Source organism: Lynx canadensis, chromosome A3 (genome assembly GCF_007474595.2).
Source record: "Lynx canadensis isolate LIC74 chromosome A3, mLynCan4.pri.v2, whole genome shotgun sequence".
Taxonomy (NCBI): Eukaryota; Metazoa; Chordata; class Mammalia; order Carnivora; family Felidae; genus Lynx; species Lynx canadensis.
The window spans coordinates 77,813,013-77,834,761 of record NC_044305.1 but is presented as its reverse complement, the minus strand read 5'-3'; positions in this window follow the sequence as shown (position 1 = coordinate 77,834,761).

The window sequence follows — 21,749 nt, the reverse complement described above, 5'->3', positions numbered from 1 at the left end:
AGGCTGTTTGTGTCCTGCCTCCTGTGTGCCCTGCATGCTGCCCCATCATCCTGTCCTCAGGAAGCTTACAGATCTGTTGATCAGTGTCTGGGGCGAATGGGGTGCCGGTGAGAAGTGAGGAAAGCCAGTAGGAGATTGAGTTCTCAAAGGGAGGCTGAGATGACTGGTGACAATGACATTTAGAGGGAGCAGAGGCCAGTGAGTGGAGTCAGGAAAAACTTCAGCACAGGAAGGCCTTTGCAGGATACAGAGCTTGGAGTAGGCAAAGGAGAGAAGGGCAGCTCATCCAGAGTCACCCTTGGGTGTGGGTGGGGGGAGCTTCTGGGAGCAGATGTCACTGTGGGCAGCTGCAGGGGTGTGGAGTGGGGAGAATAGCCTGACTTAGCCAGTTACTAAGATATCCACCCTCTTCTTTTGATGCTGTCAGGCTGCTCTTGTATGATTAAACAAACATCCTCCCTCCAGAGCTACTGTTGATTTGATTTCATTGGTGTAATTTTGGGGTGGGGTAGCCATGGGAGAGCAGTTTGCCCCTTGATATTCTTTGTTCCTGCAACCCCTGCAGGACAGCAGAGGCCAGCGTGGGCATGGTGTGGCTACAAGAAACGTGGGAGCAGCAGGCAGGCTGGGCAAGTAGGAATGGCCTGGTATGGCGTGGGGGTGCCAGGTCTGTGGTGCCAGGTAGTCTGTTACCACCCTCCTGCACCTGCTCCCTGGTTATCCCCTGTCTGCTTGGAAGGGGTAGGGTGGGCTGACCTTCCTGGCAGATGTGGAATAAGAGAATGCCCTCATTCCTGTCACTGGAGGTTGAGTAGATTTATCTGTGCTGCTTTACATTCTTTCTGGAAGCTGGCAGGGTATAAATTAGAAATAAAAATGGATTTATCAGCACTTTCCCAGTTCTTACCAAATTCAGGGGTGGTAGTGCAAGTACCTCTGAGCCCTTTAAGTCAGGGGTCAAGGTGTATGTGAGGAGAAAGACCACATAGCTGCTGCCATTCCCTGGGTCTCTCCCACTGAGTGGAGGGTCCCAGCCAGACATCCTGATGAAACAGGGGACATGTGCCAGTGGCTGATATTCCTAAGTGTGGACTGTAGACCCTTCACTGTGATAAGCCCTTTATGTAGGTTAACCCTTCAAGGTGGGTACCAGTATTGCCATTTTGCAGATGAGAAAACTGAGGCCCAACAAGAATAAGTCACCCAAAGACACACTGGTTGAGTAGTAAATTGGAATTAGAACCTAGGCATTCTGGCTCCAGAGGTCCCACTCAAACATAGGCCATAGGACAACTGTCCCATTTGCTTGGAGGCAGAAGGGACTCTGTTGTGTTTTCTACTGGTTGATTGGAGAGACAGCTGATGTGTTTGGCTCTGTTTTGTTCAGTGGTGGCTGGCGTCAGCACTGTTTGTGGCAGACATCCTGGCCACTGCTGGAGGGCAGGGCCAGGGGCTGGTTGAATGGCTCGGCCAAGGCTCTGGCACCTCCGACTTAAGTGTTTGGTGCCTTTGTCTGCAGATTGTCAAGTGCTGCCATTTCTGCACTGCCCAGCCTTGATTGAGAACCCCTTTTTCATTACTAGCAAGCTCTCCCCTTCCCGTCGTTCTTTCACCCACTAAGTTTAGCATCCATCAGGGGTTCTCGCCTGTCACAATTACTACAGTGTATCTGCTCAGTGGTGGTTTTCTGTTTCTGTCACTTCTTCCACATTTGTTATTTGGAATTCTGCTGTAAGAAGTAGATGCTCCTTCTCCTCCATCTACTTATTTTGGAAATTATTTATTTATATTAGCATGGACTTGGATACTTACTGTATTTAACCCGTAGATCAGCCTTAAATCCTGTTGCCATGGTTTTGAGGCAGCCTTGCCTCATTTCTTGCCCGGATCACTGCAACAGCCTCCTAACTGGTCTCCTGGCCTCCAGCTTCCTTTGGAGCCAGATGTCACATGCCCTGAGGCTGTGTAATGCCACTCTGACCACGTCACAACCCTTCAGTTGCTCTCTTTGGCCCCTAAGCTCCTGTGAATGATAATATAATGACAACTAACATTTGTTGAATATTCTAGAATGCTTTACACACATATTCTCATTGAACCCTCAGAATACTTGGGTAGATCAGGTAGTACCCACCTCATCAGCAAGAGCAGCATCTCCCTGGTGCAAATGAAGAAAATGAAGCACAGAAGGATTAAGCAGCTTTCCCAGGGTTGCTGAGCTATTAAATGGTGAGCTTCTACCATCAGCCACTAGACTCTACCCCTTACTATGTAGGCCCTTGATGACCTGACCGTAGCTGCTTGTCCAACCACGTTTTCACCAGCCTTGACATTCATTTCACCTTCCAGAAACAGTTACTTGTAGGATATCTCACCCAGCATTGCTGAGGGTCCAGATGACATTTCTGGCTGCAGTGTTGGTAGGGACATTGGTAGTAGGAACAGTCTAATTGTATAAATAGTGGCCATCTGTCCTTCGACTATACATGAGTCTGGTAGTTCAGTATAGGCAACTAGATTGCAGGTCTAGGTGAATTTCTCACCTTACTTGCCCACACCTGGACTGCCTTCCCAGGCCTTCATTGCTTTTTCTGTTTCTTCTTTACCAGTCAGGGTAAGGTTAACCTATGCAAAGTTCTTTCTGAGCACCAGTCTGCCATGATGCCTTTCTTGTCAAATTTCTTCTCTGGGCCAATAGCATGTTGGTTCTACTTTAGATCTATAGGACATAGGGCTATAAGAACTTGTGGTCAAAGATCGTGAATTTTTTTTTTTTAATTTTTTTTTTCAACGTTTATTTATTTTTGGGACAGAGAGAGACAGAGCATGAACGGGGGAGGGGCAGAGAGAGAGGGAGACACAGAATCGGAAACAGGCTCCAGGCTCTGAGCCATCAGCCCAGAGCCTGACGTGGGGCTCGAACTCACGGACCGCGAGATCGTGACCTGGCTGAAGTCGGACGCTTAACCGACTGCGCCACCCAGGCGCCCCAGAGATCGTGAATTTTAACTTATTACATGCCTTCACTGCCTGGGGAGTTGCCTCCTATAATAAGTGCGTAGCTTGAGGATTCACTAATTGATAAGTAGATGTGAGACATGAAGAATAAGGACTCTAAGTTACCACTGTCCCCAAATCCATTATCTAAAACCTGTGGGGACATATGTGATTCAGAATACAGAATTTTTCAGATTTGAGCAAGATATTATGGTGCATATCCAGTATCATTTATAGTACCTCAAGTGGGGTCTGGGGAATTGTTCCATAGTCAAAGAAACTAATATTATTTTAGTGAAATGTATGAATATTCTAAGTGAGGTAAATAAATAATTTAAATGGATTCATAAGTTTTACTATCAAATAAGTTCTAAGAGAAATAGTTTTCTCTATTTTGGAATTGCAGATAAAGGATCGTGCACTGGCATTAAGGTATTCAACAGGTAGCATAAAGAGGCACCCACATTTTGTCCTAGGAGTTGACATGAAAGTGAATTACGGGCATGAGCATGCCAAGGCCACTGGCACTTGAGAGCAGGGGAGTTCTGTGACCTTCACCTAGTTGTGGATTGAGACCCTATAGGACAGGCAAGTTGGGAGTAATTACAGTTGTCCAGGTGAGAGGGCCTGAGGGCTGGACTTGGATGGTGGTGATGGGACGGAGAAACAAAACTTGATGTGAAATGTTACAGAGACGGGCCATGGAACTTCAGGGGGCAGTTGAATCGGATGTTCCCAGATTTTGTGCTCTGCAGTTTGGGAGAGGGTTGATGTCCTTAACAGCCCTGGAGTAGAGGGGAGGTGGGCAGAGGAGAAGACGGATGCCTTTGAGCATGTGGAATGTACTCAGAGGCCATCCAGATGGAAATCACTTCTAAGAATAAAAGAGAAAATGAGTGTGAAACTACTTCTGACATGATACACGCTCTGCAAATATTGGTTACTGTCATCATTCTGTCTGATATCAGCCTATTATTTTGCAAGTATCCTCATCACTAGCCAGCAGTCCCCTGCTGTCCAAAGCTAGGCCCATTCTCAGGCCAGTGTTTGCCCAGTCCAGTTTGATCTGCTTCCAAGTCTTTCAGGAAAGCATCACATGCATGCTCTGTTGGTTTACACTGTCAACCTGTAAATGATCACTGATTTATTTAAAAGTACAGGTTTTGTCTCTGAGTGGATGTTTAGAGCTGGGGTTTCACCTGGGGATATAGGTTTCCCAGCTGGGTTATGAACCTGGGAAATAGAGGACTGAATGAGTATAGTGTCGGGCTTGGGTAGGTCGTAAAGGTCATCGTTAGCCTTTTAGAAGTACAATTCTACAGGTGTAAATAGTCACAAGGGATAAGCCCAATCTGTCCTTAGCCTAGCCAAGACTAAAACCCCCCTTGACCAGCAATCTCTGATCAAAATAACCATCCTCATAGCTAAGTGTTCCTGCTGTAGGGCTAGTTCACCCTTCTCATTTTCTTGGCTCAGACAGAGGTGAAGAGGACAGGACACATTCTGGTTAGACCTTGTCCTGCAGGGCTGCCTCAAACTGGGAGGACTGGTCCAGTGGGCCAGGTGGGTGGTTGTCTGTGTGTCTGGAGGAGTGGGCATGGCCTCTCTGTCTCCCTGCCTGTGCCTCTTTCACTGCTGCTGCTGGGAGCTCAGGACTGGGGTGCAGAGAGGAGACAAAGGGAGATGGGTTGAGGGACTGCATAGAAAGGGAAAATAAAACTGGCAGACTTGATTCAACTCTGATCTCAGTTTTCAAGGATTGCTTTGGGTAGAACCAAATAGTCCTCAGTAAACGGAAGCGTCATGTCTCTGAAGAAGTGCCAGCCCTCACAAATGATTCGCGTCATTGATACCCATTGTCAGTCCCCAGATACAAGAGGGTTCCTGCTCTGTCCTCCTTCTAAACCTGTCCTTCTACATGGATAGGGAGGGAAAGGAAGGAGACACTGGTCTTTGTCTTTCTCAGTGGTTCCAAAACATTTACCTTAAACACGCCCTGGCTGACCCAGCACCATGTCTGCAGTTATGGGGAGAGGATGCTGACATCCATAAAGACTCTTTCTTGGAATGTAAATGCTCCTTTAAATGGCTGTAAACTCACCTCCAGAGATGGTGAAGGCTGGAGCCCTCTCTAGCATTCTTGGACTTTAACATCTGCTGCTCTCCCAAGGGTGTTCTGTTTTTTAAGGAGGAGATGCCAACCTCAGTGAGGGTCCCTGCCTGTAGGTAGATCTGAGCAACAGCTGTGATGGGGAGCAGTTTCAGCTCTGGCATTGATGTAGGGGCCTTTCCTCAGGAGGATGGAGAAATGCTGAGAGCTCAGAGGGCTGCCTCACTTTTCCTCCTGGCTCCCCAACCTGGCTCAGGTGGCCACCTGACTGAGAACACATTGGTACTCGTTTTTTGTGGGGGTCTGAGACCTCCTTTCTAGACCAATGATCATATCTGCCCTCATCTCACCTTGCTTTTCCAGGGAGAAATGGGAACACAAGGAATCACAATTTTGAGGTCTGCACTGGGGAGCAGCTGTGGGCATGATTGAACTTCTATTCAATCATGTACTGAGTACATACTCTGTGTCCTAGCTCTAATCTCTCTCCTTCCAGGTTCCTGAATAGGCCACTTAGCATCTCTGCTCCCACCTTTCTCTTCTTCATCTCATTATAGCCTGGGCCCCTGACTTTTCCAAATGCAAAGGGATCCTTTGCATTTTTGGCTAACTTGATTGGCCTCTGTGGTTTTGGACACTCTTGGCCACTCCCTTTGTCTAGAAAGTCTCCTCCACATTGACAAGTGTGAATGTACTCTGTTGGGCTTTGAGTAAGTTATTTAGCCTCTGTGAGCTTTGATTGCCCTGGTGTGACAGTGGGAACAGTTGTAATGTAGCATGGAGTTGTGAAGAATAAGTGTGTGATGTGGTGTTTCCCCAGATGAGGTCATGAGTACTGTTATAGATAATGTTTGGTGAACAGCCAATTGGACATTACAGTTGTATATTTCATTCCAATGTATTTTACCAAAAATACACATCAAACCCATGATTATATTATGGTACTATGAGATTTTTCTCTTAATAATAAATAAGTAAATTTATCAAAAGAAAAGCATTTAGCAAATGATACTATTAGTATACATGGATATGACCAACATCGGAAAAAACCCGAGACAGCACACGTAGAGGCGCTCGCAAGGTGCATGGCATATAGTAAATGCAAGTAATTAATTAATTATGATTGTCCTACACTCTAACCATGTTTTTTCCTGTCTTAGTTGGATTCTTTTCCTCATTCTGTGTAAACATACACTCACACGCATAGTATATGTGGTGGTGTGTGTGTATATAGAGACACTATAAATACATAGTGTGTATATATGTATACATTATAAATGTGTGTGTGTGCATATTTGTATATATATAGAGAGAGGGGGGATATATGTGTGAGTGTGTGTATATATGTATATATATCTATAGAGAGAGACAGAGACAGAGAGAAACTTAAAAAATTTTTTTACTGTTTATTTATTTTTGAGAGAAAGAGAGAGAGAGACAGAGCCTGAGCAGGGGAGGGGCAGAGAGAGATGGAGACACAGAATCTGAAGCAGGCTTCAGGATCTGAGCTGTCAGCACAGAGCCTGATGTGGGACTCGAACTCATGATCCGTGAGGTCATGACCTGAGCTGAAGTCAGATGAGTAACAGACTGAGCCACCCAGGCACCCCTTGAAACTTTCTAATTACTCTGATTACAACCCAGATATAAGTCTTTCAGGAGAGGGGAGATGAGCATAAACTGAAATAAAGGAAGACATTTTCTGTAGAGAAAAACATGAAGCGAGATTTTTCGTGTTCATCAGTGTGACCCATTGGAAATTGTCCACTTATGACCTTTATTTTCCAGGCCCAGTATCCCCCAAGGCCTGGTGGTCAGCCCCTTGGGTGATGGGAGAAATGAAACAGTGGCAGCCACGTGTGGGTTAGGTCTCCCCAGGGAATGCCACAATTCCTGGCTCTCACCAAGGTCTCATGTTCTTACAGGGTGTGAGCAGTTAACCTGCTCTGCCAGTGGGCTGAGCCAGGAGCCAGATCCCTCTGATGTTAGCGCTGGTACCAAGAGGGACTTATACAAACACACAATGATCCTCCACCAGAACTGTGTTGTAAGCCACATCTACAAATCGTAAGCATATTTGAAATATTCATGACCATGTCCCATAGCAAACCCTGTTGCCACTCAGTGTTCCCTGAGCATCTCTGGAGCAGCTCAGTCAGTCTCTGAAAAGCCATCCCCCCTCCAAAGGGATTGGAGCTCTTTGGATCCTGGGATTGCATTAGGATTTAGTTCTGGACCCTGTGCCAGGTCCCATAGACTTGTGTCAGAGTTTTTATGCCTGTAGGACAGTGGGAGAAATTTACCAAAATGTGTCATCCTCATGGAGATTTAAATCTACCTAACCCAGTGCATTGATTAATGGTGTAATGGTTGCAATTCTGTTGATAGTGTATTTTCTGGAATGAGAGATGGAAAGAGTTGAGTAGAAAATCCGCAAGCTTCCTCATCTCGGCTCTCTGGGCCCACCTATCCCCACAGCCAACCAGTGGGCCCAGAATGCCTAATCTGGATCCTGAGCTGGAAGCAGGGTAGGTAGGGCTGAAAGAGATATCTTCTCCAGAACTCTGTCTCTCTCCCAGGGGACCTCTTGAAGAAACCCTGCGGCAGAGAATTTTTGTGCTCTCCTTATCAAAGAGAAGGATTTCATTTGCTTGTTTATAAATGGGTGCTGTCTAGTAGTTAAATCTGCTTGGGGACTAGGGTGTGAGAGCGTGTTTGAGAGTTTCTTGTTGATAAATACCACGTGGAAATGGAGTTCTGCTAGCATAAGCCAACTCCTGAAAAATGGGTCCCTTAATGTCCTCTCAATGAGACTGGCTACATGACAACTAGCCCGGGGAACTAAAATACTGGTGAGAAATTGAAGCCATACATCTGTCTCCGAGTGCGGCCTCATCAGCTGTGATTGTTAGGTGTTAAGTTGAAGACTCTACAGCCCTCTGGTCTTGCTTGCTGTCTGATGAATAACAGCTCGGGAATCAGCCAGGGCAGGAAAGGCTGGTGGTGGGTGCTGCTGCTGCCAGGTGCTAATTTTATATATGCGCCGCCCCCCCCCCCCACTGGCATGCACTGAGGGGGGGGGCCTCAGGGGAGAAGAGAGACCCAGAGAGCTGGTGATTGCATCAGTCAGGGTCGAGCCAGGGAAATGGGAACCACCTGGGATGTTTCACAAAGAGGACATTTAATGCAGGGACTTGGTTACACAGGTGCTGGAAGGAGGGAAGGACTAGAGCAAAAGGAGAAAGTAGGGTGGTTGTGAAGGAGCAGAAGAAAGAAGAGGCAATACCCAGAGATTAGGAAGCTGCTAATCCCCCTGGATTGGGGTCTGCACCTGAGCCCACGGCTGTGCTCTTGGAACCGCCGAGGAGGTGCCGGCTGCCACCCTTCTGGGCAGCTGGGACCAGGAACAACTCTTTCCTGCTGCCGTTATGGCTACTGGCAGCCAGAGCTGGAGCTGCCTCTGATGTCCGAGAAAAAGGCGGGGAGCTTTTCCCTTTCTCCCACCTTCCTGTCACCCACTGGTGCCTGACTTGGTAGAACCTAGCCAGAAGCTGCTGGAGAGTATGTGAAGTGTAATTTTCAGACTTTCAGCCCCAGTGGCCAAGAGGAGTATAGAAGGACCTGTGTAGAACTGACAGGCAACAGAAGGGTTCTTGGTTTCCAACTTGGCTCAGTGACGAGGGCACGTTCAAGATTTAAAATCCATTGTGCCCTGAGTATGTATTTGTTTTTTTCTACAATTTTCTGGAGAAAAGAAATTAGAGGTGGAAAGTGATCAATACTCCATCCAGGGCAAGAATGTCTTTCTGCAGCATTCAGAAGCATGGGAAGATGGCCCTTTAGCTGTTGTTTGAACATTTCCAGTGATGGGAAGCTCACTGCCTCAATAAGGTAGCCCGTTCATTTCACAGCTAGGCAGTTCTTCTTGGCAAGAAGTTTGTTGAGCTGAAACCTGTCTTCAAGGAACTTCTGCCCACAGGTCCTTGTTTGCTACATCATAAGTGATTTCCTCACCCTACCTCCTCTTTGCTTTGGGAAGCACCATGTGTTATGCAGACAAGGTGGGCTTTGGGTTTTGTATTAGTCAGGAGTAGGCTTGTCCATGAAAGATAGGACCCTCTCCCATCTCAGAAGTGGGGGAGACAGTTCAGGGTAAGTTGGGGGCTCTGCCCACTGATTTTCCAGGGATCCTGTCTCCTTCCACGTTTCTACTCTGTCAGACCCAAAGTATAGCCCTCATGCTCATGGTCCACGATGAAGCTAAGGCATTACATCCAGGTGCCAACCAGTAGGATGGCTGGGGTGGAGGTGAGTGGGATGCTAGTTCTCCCTTAAGGAAGTGTTCTGGAAGCTATCATTGGAAACTTCCACTTACATTTGATTGGCCAGAACTTCATCACATGGTAAAAATTTTAGCTGCAAAAGAGTCTGGGAAATGTATTTTTTATTGGGACAGCTAAGTGCCCAGTCAGAATTTCTATGACTATGGAAAAGAAGACGACAGATGTTGGGGCACAGCGAATAATCAAGTGGCAGAGTCAAGTTTTTGACCTAACACAAGTCAAGCAATGTGCTAGGTCAGTGCTTCTCACACTTAATATAATGTGAATCCCCTGGGAAGTTTGTTAAAGGCAGATGCTGACTTAAAGATCCCACTGGGACCCGAGATTCTGCATTTCTTTCAGGCTCCCAGCTACTACCAGTATTGCTGGTTGAAGGACCATACAGTCCCCAAAGGGCTGAACTCTGGAAATAACAGTGTTGAAAAAGATGAACAGAGGTTCATCTTGTACCCCACAAGTGGAGTTGAACCCCAGCCTTTTTACTGTAAACCTACCTCTTGGGGATACAGTGAGATTTAAAGAACTGGCTCCCACTAGGCGCTTAACGTAGCCTCCAGTCTGCCTTTGGAGAGGCTCCCCCGCCTGCCCTCCTGGAGGGTACAGATGACAGGACTTGCTCAAATCTAGTGTATCAGCCACAGACTCTAGAACAATGAGCAGAGGCGGTTTCCTGAGAGCCAGGAGGGATCTTCCTTGATTGCGGACAGGGAAGGTCCACTGGGCACTGACGACAGCAGAGAGGAAGCTTCAGGCTGGGCATAGGGCAGTACAGCAGAGAGTGCTTCCTCCTGTGCCAGGGAGGACCAGGGCCTGAAAGCAACCAGACTGCCACCACGGGCCTGCCCAACTCCCCATCTGCTCAGGGAGAAAAAGGACGTGGAGCAGAGGCAGGAATTCAGGCAATTAATCCTTTATTTAAAGAATAATAAACAGCCAGATTTTACATACTGAAAGAGGGAACAAGGTAAAAGGGGTTAAAAACTAAAAAGCAAGGACGGCAGACACCAATTAACACAATGCTAATTGACAATTTCCCCAAGCTTCCATGAAACATGCCAGGCCGATTTCCCCAATTGCTAATTAAATCAAACCGCATACACAATACTAATTTCCCTAACTTAGGGAACTCAGTAGACAAATAAAATGAGGAACTAACTTAAACATTTTGTCAAAGTATGGGAAGAAGGATGAATGAAATCTTAACATGAATAAACTTTGGCTTCATGTAAATGTGTTAAACTTCTGGCATGTTTAATGAAGTCTTGAAATATCCCAGTATCTCCGTTCTACTCACAATTGCATAAATGCACTTCGCTAATCACAAAATAATACACAGCAGTCCTCTTAAACTTACGTTCTCTCCCTCCAGTGAAGGGTACCCAGCGCATCATGGAAGTGACATGTAAATTGCACCATTTAAAAATTATAAAATACCTACTTAATTACAATTAAAAACAAAGGAATAACTTTTCTTTAAAATAGTCCCTGAGGTTCTTTGAGCTAGAGTTTGGCTTTGTGAAAAAGAGAAGCCAGTCACTTAATCACATAGTTGAGTGTAGAGGCTGCTAGCCTTGGCTGGTATTCTTGCAGTCTCCCCTCCCCCCAGCCCTGCACTCACACTCCCTCTGATCTATCTCAGGGGCCCCATCGCTCCCTCTTCCCACTAGCCCCCACTGCTTCGTGCTTTGAAGTGTCCCCTTTACCCTCTGGGCTATACTTAGGGCCCACTAGATGCATTTGCATTGAATTATGCCAACACAGAATGGGGATGGATCTTTGAGGTCATCTATCTAATTCGCTCATTTTACTATTGTGGAAACTCATACCAAGAGATGTGGATGTGTCTAAGATCTGATAGCTGGCCTTAGGCACCCTGTTTTTTTTTTTAATTATGCAAGAAAGATATGATTATCTGAATAATCACAGATAATACTTGCACAGTACTTACTATGTGTCAGCCACTGTTCTAAAATCATCCCATTTGATGCTCACAGTGATCCTGAGAGGCTGGTACGATTATTTCCCCATTTTACAGATAAAGAAACTGAGGCACTGGAGAATTAAATAGCTTACTCTAGGTCACATCCTTTAGTGGCAGAACTAGATTTAATTCTAGAAAGACTGATTCCAGGTCCATGCTCCTAACCACTCTATTAACCTGCTCCTTTGTAGACCGATAAGAAAATACAGACCAAAAAAATAAAGTAGAAAATGAGAAGTAAGCATCACTTGTAATAATGCTACCCAGATATAACCATTATTAGCATTTTGAACATATCCTAGCATAGTTTGTCCTCTTTCTTCTTACCTATTAAAAAGAAATAGAATCAGACATGTTTAGATGCTCTCAAAGGACTCCCTTGATTTTTATTTTTTCTTTCAAAAGTATGCTATGACCAGCTGTCTCTTGCTGATAAATGCAATGTGCAACATAGTCAGTGGTTGAAATGCATTCCATTGAATGGATGTGCCACAATTTATTTAAGCTGTGCACCATTGATGACGTTTAGGTTGTTTTCTTCTTTTTTATAGTATGTTGCAGTGGACATCCGTACAGAAACGTCTTTACCTTGTTGGCTTTTCCTTATGATAGTCCCTTCACTAGTAATATATGGAAACCCGAAGATCTGAAAGTTGAGAGGGTGGGAGTGGTAAGTAGGGATAGGGGACACTCCTAGATGTACAGAACTAGGAAGCTGGATTCCCAGCCAGCACTGTAGGAAATCTTGACTCCCTAACTTAAATGTTTCACCTCAAGCCTGCCCTTGTGCTGCCCCAGTTTCTCGGGGATCACTAAGGCAAGGGCCAGAGCCCTCAAAAGATTATAATAGGAGACTTACCTTTGTGGCTCAGGAAGCTGTTCTTGGAGGGATAAGTGATTAGCTTTAGACATAGAAATGTCTTAGACATTTTAAGAATTATTTTAGGATAATGGCTTTTTATTGGGGTACCCGGAACTATGCTGTTGGTGAAATTTGTTTCCATGGATCTGCATGTTCTACCCATCCGCCAGAGGGGCAGGTAGCCATCCCTGCTCAGCCTGGGATGTAGGCACCGGAGACGACCACGCACAGCTGCAGAGCTAGGCTCTGTGGCCTTTTTGTTTGACTGGCATCCGTAATGCATTTGTCAAGAGGGAGGCTGCTTATCTGTCCTTGTCCCTTCCTGGGACAAAGGCAGACCTGTCACCGTCAGATCAAGGGAACTCTGGAACCGTGTGGAAGGACAGCTGAAAGTCTTTCTCGTTCATTGTGATTTATCATAATCACTGACCCCTCCCCCAGGATGAAATAAGAATGAAATAGTAATGTGATAGGTTAATGCTGATAATTAAAGAGAGTTTAAGACCAGTGTGAGACTGAACTGTGTGTGTGGGTGGTTGAAATGGTTGTTTGATGTGAAAGTCAATGATTGAATTATTCAGAGAGAGTGATTTCCAAATGATAATTTTACACTTTACATAACTGATTTTGATTTATTATAGTGGCACCCAGTTGAGCTGCTTTAGTTCTAAGGGCCTGTCAGCTTTTCCAGCTTTTCCATCCCAAACCTCTGGTTTGGAGCCCAAACACACAAAAACCTGCTCATGTCTGAAAATTTGACATTGTTGTTATCTCTCTGGCTTGGCTTTTCCCCCTCGTCCCTCATAAGAGTTTATGGCTTGTTTGGCTTTGCAGTTTATAATCTGGCAAAGGAGTGTGTGTGTGTGTGTGTGTGTGTGTGTGTGTGTGTACGTGAGTACACACATGCCTGTGTATGTGTATAGCGAATGGCCCAGATAACCTGATCTCTCCTTCCCTCTCATTGTGGCTTTATGAAAGCTTTGATCTTTTGTCATTTAGTAAGAGGTAGAGCCATGCTGGGAATGGGGCCCCATGGGCAGTTGGAATGAAAACTGGATCACAGTGGCAAATCACAGTGCTGCTTCAGAACTGAGAGGAGAGAGTGAAAAGCGCCCATGAGTCCTACTTCAGGATCAGCCCAAGAGAAGGAATGCAAGACTTTGAACAGATACGAACTTTTGCCAAGTAAATCCATCTGAAAAATCAGGCCTCCAGAGGCTGCTGCTGCTTTTCCTCTAAATTGGTTCTGTTGGAAGTGATGCAAACCAACACACAGATCTGTTGATCTTTTCGGGAGCGGTGTGGGATGCAAGGGCCATGCGACAGGCAAGCAGGTTACTTACCCTCACATATCTGCTTGCTTGACACCATACCTCTACAACCCCCTCCCTACCCCACTTCAGCCAGCATCCCTCCATGCTTTTAGGACAGGGGATTGCTTATTCTTATGGACAAAAGCAGTGGCACAAGAACCATTCGTTAGTTGACAAACTAATTGAGCAGTTATATATGGTATAATAATAGGGACAAGAGCTGACTTTTATTGAGTGCTGACTTTGTGAAAACTGCCTTTAGGACTTTATCTGTATTAACTCATATGATTCTCCTTAGACCCTACAAAGTAGTTCTGTTTTTTTGACCCATTTATTATTATTATTATTATTATTATTATTATTTTAATTTAAATTCAAGTTAGTTATACAGGGTAGACTTGGCTTCAGGAGTAGAACCCAGTGATTGACCTCTTACATATAACACCCAGTGCTCATCCCCAAAAGTGCCCTCCTTCATGCCCATCACCCACATTATACATCAGGAGACCAACAGTAACTAACTTACCCCTGAGGGTTCAGTGTGGCATTTTGCTACAGTGCCTGTCTTAGTGAAAGATGCCACATTCCATGGTAACTCCTGAAGTAAAGGTGGTCTTTGCTTGCCCAGGTTGCAGGTTTGTGATCTATGGCTCCGAAATAGGAATAAAGCAGCCCCATGCAAGAATATGTTGGAAAATTGTGGGGCAGCTAGAGGAGTTTGGGGATGTCGAGGAAAGGGTAGGGTGAGTGGAAGGCAGAAAAAATGAGCCAGGACACCTTTGTGGAGGAAGGGGCAGGAGGGGCAGAGGGAATGGAAGCATTAGCAAAGGGTTCTGGAAGCACAGTCCAGACCTTTCCCCTTTGTGTTCAGCACTCAGGTCAGATTCCCAGGATGACAGGTCCTGAAAGGAGCTGTCAGTTCCCTAACCTGTGGAACTTGTCAACTGGACATTGTCCCCCCTCTCTGCTTTGGTCTAATTTTATTGATTATTTTTTTAAATGTAATTTATTGACAAGTTGGTTTCCATACAACACCCAGTGCTCATCCCAAGAAGTGCCCTCCTCATTGCCCATCACCCATTTTCCCCTCTCTCCCACCCTCATCAACCCTCAGTTTGTTCTCAGTATCCAAGGGTCTCTTATGGTTTTCCTCCCTTCCACTCTGTAACATTGTTTTTTCCCCTTCCTCTCCCCCATGGGCTTCTGTTAAGTTTCTTAAGATCCATCCACCTATGAGTGAAAACATATGGTATCTGTCTTTCTCTGACTGACTTGTTTCACTTAGCATAATACCTTCCAGTTCCATCCACGTTGCTGCAAATGGCCAGATTTCATTCTTTCTCATTGCCAAGTAGTATTCTATTGTATATATAAACCACATCTTTTTTTATCCATTTGTCAGTTGATGGACATTTAGGCTCTTTCCATAATTTGGCTATTGTTGAAAGTGTTGCTATAAACATTGGGGTACATGTTCCTCTATGCATCAGCGCTCCTGTGTCCTTTGGGTAAATTCCTAGCAGTGCTATTGCTGGGTCATAGGGTAGTTCTATTTTTAATTTTTTGAGGAACCTCCATACTGTTTTCCAGAGCAGCTACACCAATTTGCATTCCCACCAAAAGTGCAAGAGGGTTCCTGTTTCTCCACATCTTGGCCAGCATCTATAGTCTCCTGATTTGTTCATTTTAGCCACTCTTGCTTTGGTCTAATTTTAATAACAATTTAAAAAAATGCCTGAACCTGGGGTTCAGTTACCACTGGAAGTGCCTAGTGCTGCCTGCCTCATAAACCTGGTGGATTTCAAGGAGGGGAAGTTAAATAATTTAGTTTGGTAGTAATCAAAATATTACTTCTATAGCAAAATAAGTATTAATAAGTCATGGAGTAGAAAACAAAATTCTAATGAATTCTTAAGATAAAGCATGGGATTTCTAAGAACTTTTTCCTTTCACTGAGCTGGGCTGTCAGACCCCTGGCAGTGTGGATCCACTCTTCTCTGACCTTTGGAGTATTTTGGGAGAGAAGCGGGAGCAGTGCTGCTGCTCAGTATCCCCCAGCCTTGCCCACCAGTTACCTAGGGCTCCAACCCAGCCCTCTCTGTGTGTGACTCCAGGGGACTCCCAGCCTCAGACTTCCACTACGCATAATATTCTATAAACTTGGGGGTGGAATCACTTGCAAAGGAAGACAGGAACCCCAGAGGCCTTGGAGAAAAAAGAATAGAAACATAGGACTCAAAAGCAAAAAATTTTGCACATGCGAAAAGACAATGTAAACAAATTTATAAGACAGATGACCGACTGGGAGAAGATATTTGCATCCCATATAAAGGATTACAATTCTTAATATATAAGAATTCTTAATATATAAGGCCTTACAAACAGAAAGTAAAAGACAGCCCATAGAAAAATGGACAAAAATAAGAACAGGTAATTTACAGAAAAATATATATCAGTGGCTGATAAACATTTGTAGTTTAAAAAAATTTTTTTTAATGTTTTTTTATTTTTGAGAGAAAGAGACACAGAGCACGAGTGGGGGAGGGGCAGAGAGAGAGGGAGAGACAGAATCCAAACAGGCTCTAGGCTCTGAGCTGTCAGCACAGAACCCAACATGGGGCTTGAACTCACAGACCCTGAGATCATGACCTGAACCGGAGTCAGATGCTTAACTGACTGAGCCACCCAGGCGCCCCTGGCTGATAAACATTTGAAAAGATACTCAGCCTTACTAGTTATTAAAGAAATGTTAAACACTAGCATATAATTGTTTTTTCACCTAGGAGAGTTGCAAAAATGAAAACACATTGATACTGACAAGCATTCAGGGAAATGGGCAGACATATATAGTATCAGTGGGAATGGGTATATGGGTACAGACTTTCTGGTGAGTAGTTTTGCTGGATTCCTTAGAATTTAAAATGCTCTTGTGTAGTACCTAAAAAATAAAATAATAATAGGAGTATTGTATCTATATTAAGGATATATGTATAATGACATTCTTCACAATTCTTTGTGAAATGGCTGTAATTTAAATGTTCATTCAGTAAGAGGGGAAATGGTGACATGTACAGTTCCATGCAGTGATGGAAGATGATGCATCATATTGCCTTATTAGGCAAATCTTTATATGCTGATATGAGCAGAAACACAGTGCAGGCCAACAGCCTGATCACTTGCTTTTTGATTAAAAAAAAAAAAAAAGATGTGTGTCTATATATGTTATGTTATTGAAACATAAGTACAAATCAGGAAAGAGCAATGCACCAAACTCCAAAGAGGGCTGTAGTTGGTGAGATTAGAGATGGCTTTTCTTTTATATGTTTTGTAGTGTTTTTCAGATGTTAAACAATACGTGAACAAATGCATTTTGTGCGCTCATTCTGCCCCCAGTATTCACTATTTTGTGTTCCTGGTTAGGTGTCCAGATGAATATCCTTTCCCCTCTTACTATACTCATCGTATAGTACTACACTCATGCCCTCTTGACCTCGGTGTTTCATCCAGCCTCTCTATTTTGCAGATGAGTGTGCGAGGCTCCGAGGGACCACGTGTCTCCATTTCCTGAGGACAACCTTGGTTTATCTGTCATCTCAGCATCCTGTCTGGTTAGTTTTCCCCTTCAGTCTCAGATGTGTTCTGTTCTGGACTATAAATTACACAGCTCCGCTGCTTAAAGAGGCCAGATAACAGTTGAAGTTCACACAGTAGGTGAGAGGTGGAGGCAGGGATTAAACTCAGAGCTCCTAATTTCATTGGATTTGGTAAAAGGCAATTCTTGCCCTCAGTGAGCTTCTAGTAACTTTTGACGAGAAAAAGTATTTTCTCACAAAGGCAGGTAGTTCTCTGGAAAATACTGGATTTAGAATCAGGCTGGATTTAATTTTTAGTGCTGCCTCTAGTTACTGGCTGTTCTCTGAGCTCAGCTCCGTTTCTGTAAAATGGGGTTAATAGTGCAGGTCTCAGGGGATTGATGTATTAAATACAGTGCTGAACATAATGCTTAGTACATGAACTTCATTTATGAAAAGAGCAGTCCAGAGTAATTCTAAATAATGTAAAGCTCTAAGTGTGTGGAATTCTCTGTCATACAAAATGAAATTTTCAATGTGTCCAGGCACCCAAGGACACCAGGCACCTTGAACAAACCCGTTCTCATTTCATAGATGCTCTTTCCAAATATCTGAGGGAAAATGTGTTTTAAGGATGCTGGAACATGGAAACACTTTGAGTTGCTTGTCAGAAGTCAAAGTTGATGGCTAAGAGCTTTGGTTCTCTCAGGTGTGTGGTGTGGAGTCAGAGCCTCTTGCAGTCAGAAGGGAACTTGGAAATGATGTGGGGCCACTAGGGGCAGACATGGCTCCAGCAGCCTTCGGTAGCCAGAACCTATGCTGTCCTGCACTGATCCTGTTGGGAAACAACCACAAGAGGTCTTCTGGTCCTCTCTCTGGTCTCTAGCTTTCCTCCTGTAGGAGTCCTAGCTGTGAAGAGCCTCTGAAAGGCCACATCTCTCTTAGAGCACCTGCCACCCAGCTGGTTAGAAGCCTGGGTCACAGGTGCTTCGTGGCCAGTTCACACCCTCTGTGTCCCTGGCAATGGCCAAGTGTGTAGGTAAATACCTCTTGTGTTTCCTGCTCAGTACAGTAAAGGGTTTTTGGGTTTTCACTTCTGAACTAGCAACAGGAAGGGACAAAGGACCTGGGTGAAAACAACAACAACAAAAACACTTTTTTACACTTCAGAGGGACACTTGGTCTTTGCACATTTGAACCTAAAAATCTCCCTCATTCTTAGCTCAGCAGTGAACAAAATTTAGAAGGGTTCGTGGGTAGTTTTAGTTTCCATTTCCCATGTTTTCTTTCCTTTTAGTTTGTAGCATTTTCTTCTGCATCTTTCAAAGAAGGTAGAATATTCCAGCACAACAAAGGCATATTTTAAAGGGCTACATGCTGAACATGAACTAATATTATTGGACAAAAAGTTTTAGACTATTCTGCTCTTATGTTTATCACAACAGTAATTTCTAATATTTTGTGAACATTCGTTATGTGCCAGACACTGCCAAGTGCTTTACAAGCATGATCTCATTTAATTCTATTAAGAACCTCTGAGTTTGATGCTGTTATTATCTCTGTTATTCAAGTGCTGAGACCAAGGCTTAAAGAAATTAACTTGCCCAAAGTTCCCAGCTAGAAAATTCCAGAGTCTGAAGGCAGATCTCTCTGATGTCAACAACCATGTCTTAATTGTATATTGTATTGCCTTCCATCGTGCCTGTTAACCTACAGTATGCCAGGCAGTGTCCTAAAGAAGAGTTCTGTTGTTGGCAGGTTTTGACGATGAATTTCAATGGCACACTTGAAATATTTTTGCCCGGTTCTGATTGACACCTCCCTCTTCCTCCACCTCCTTCATTTTTTTTTCTTTCCTTTCCTTTCCTTTCCTTTCCTTTCCTTTCCTTTCCTTTCCTTTCCTTTTCTTTCTTTCTTTTTTTTTTTTTTTTTTTTAGAAGAAAGTCCCAAATACCTGCTGGTTGCCGTATCTTCCAGCTTATGTGGTCAACATTTAATTACATTAGCATTTGTTTTCACTAAAAAGTAATCACATTACTGCCTTTCATGTCACATTAGTGAAAATGGATACCAATATGATACATATTAATAGAATATGATGGGAAATTGCTAATACAATTAGACTTTCACATTTTATTAGTTCTGGAGTGACACCATACGCTGAAGAACAGCTCACTTTAGTGGTGATGAAGAACAAGGTGGAAAGTGGTAGATGCCTTTCTATCCTGCATAGATAGAGCAGGCTCCCAGGGGGCCCTGGTACGTTCATGGGGCCCCACGCTCAGTTTCTGAGCCCCACTTCCTGTTTCTTCCTGTAACATGAGCACCTTTTGGATTTGGGCTGGGAGAGGAGTTCCTCCTTCACAGCCAGGCTGTGTTGCCTGACTTGTGGTCATTAAAGTATCATATGACATGATACTGCCTGGGTGGCCCCAGATCAGATAGAATTAATATTTTATTATCCCTTCTGTGGCAGGTGCTGGTGAAGAGGGGGGGACACAGGCAAGGAAAATGTCCCCAGGGCCCTTCCCAACTCTCATCCGCAGATTTCACATAGGCCTCTGTCTTTGTTTTGGGGCCTCAGGAGTACCATTTGTTGTTTTGGCTTCTCAGAGGTCCCCCTGTTTTCCATTCTTTTCTTCCTGCCCATCCCCCCTTTTCTGCATTCACCCAAGTGATCTCTTGGAGGAAATCTCTTCACCATGTCACTGGTGGACATCTATAGGCTCATTGTTTGAAGGACAGCTACAGTTTATACTCAGTCCTGGTTAATTGTCTCCTGCCACATTAGATCCTACTCCTGTGACTTTGTCTCCTTATGTCCCCCACTTGAAACACTGTCCAAATCCAATTTGTCTTTTAAGGACCATTTCAAATCGTACTTTTTCTACGAAGCCATCCCTGTGTACTGTAGGCTGATGTTACCCCTGAATCGAACATACATTTGTATACTTGCTTGTATGTTCTCATATGACTTCACTAACAACTTACAGTGGCTACTTCCTGGCCTTGTTCAAAAGAAAAAATGTGATTCCAAACTGAGAGTGAAGCAGACATAACCTTGTAAAGTTAATGTTAGACTTGAAAGGACACGAGGGTCACTGTGGACTCCCTAGGGTATGGGGTGTGGTGCAGTCTGATTAAGTAGCAACAGGGACTCGGAGAGGGGCAGCACCCTTGCTTCCAGATTATTTCTTGGCATTTTTATTTTATCTGTCTTACCCTAGAACAAGATCCAGAACTTGGGACCTTGGACGGAAAGGCTGTGTTGTGACAATTGGGAAGACAAACTGTGGCAACTAAGGGAGATGCCTACTGCCTCGGCAAAGGATTCATTTTGAGGGGAGGGGAGGTAGAGGAAAAGAGATAAAGGTGGAAATGGCTTTTAAGTAATAGGTAATTTTCTGTGGAGAAAGCTACACACTGTGGAAAAAATAAAAAGAGACCTTCTAGCCTCAGAATAGTTAGGCATCCTAAACCAGTATGGCAGCAGGGATTTCACTGGCCAGCCTTTTCTTGCTCCTCTGCAGGGAGGGCGCCATGGGAAGCTCTGAGAGAACAGCGGAAGGCAGCTGACTGGGAACTTGCCCTCCAGAAGCCCATGACGCTCCATGGCCTAGGAGCAAGCTCTCTGGTCTGCAGAGTGGGAAGGCCGTGTGTACACTTTGGATTTCTGTCTTGAAGAACTGAAGGATGCTACATTAGGTGATGTGTAAGGTCACTTCCTCCTCTGTAGTTCTGTAACTCTCCTGAAGAGTGCATATACCTGGTGTCAAATGAGAGATCCTGAGCATCAGACTAGGTGTTGTAGTTTGCAGAGGTGGGTAAGGATATTGGGGTGGGGGGACCCCATAGGATCTGGATTGCTGGAGCAGGAGGGCTGGAGGATGCTCTCAAGAGCAGGAGAAGGTGCTAGCAAAGGTGGGTGGCAGGAATTTCCTGCCAGATATGGAGGGTTGTGAATAAGAGGATTTCTGTAGGGAGGCTGGATTGCAAGGCTGGAGCCAGATGGTTGGCAGCATGGGATGGCAGGCTAGAAAGTGGGGACTTGACCTTGTAGGTATAAGGAAGCCAGTGAAGGCAAATCCTGTCTTTTGCTGGAGCTTGGCTCTCTGATGGCTCACAAAGGGCTCCTAGGAAGGCAGCCAGTTCTGTCCAGTCAATTGTGCAGGCCCTGGAGTGCTGGCAGATGATCTTGTTGTCAAAGCTGGGGGTCCTGTGGGAGGTGGGTGTGAAGGAAGCCAACCGGGGGTGGGGTTGGATGTTGGATGAGTAGGTTTGCTTATCAGTTTTCAAAGTGAAGGGTAGGCTGAGGGTGTAATCGGGGGCCTCTTTTAAAATTCATTTTCAGTCTGCCTCTTAGAGGGTGAGAAGCTTTCAAAGTAAAGTGAATTAAGTCCCCGGATAAAGTCCCCAGTCGGCATGGCATCGTCAGTTCTACGTCTCCCATCCAGGTGTCTGGGCTTTCTCACTCTTGCCTTTTAAGAACACACAGAGACACAGTTTGAAGGTGACTGTGGGAGCGTGCCTGGCTTAGGCCGAGTCCCACAAGATCCCACACAAGGTGAGAG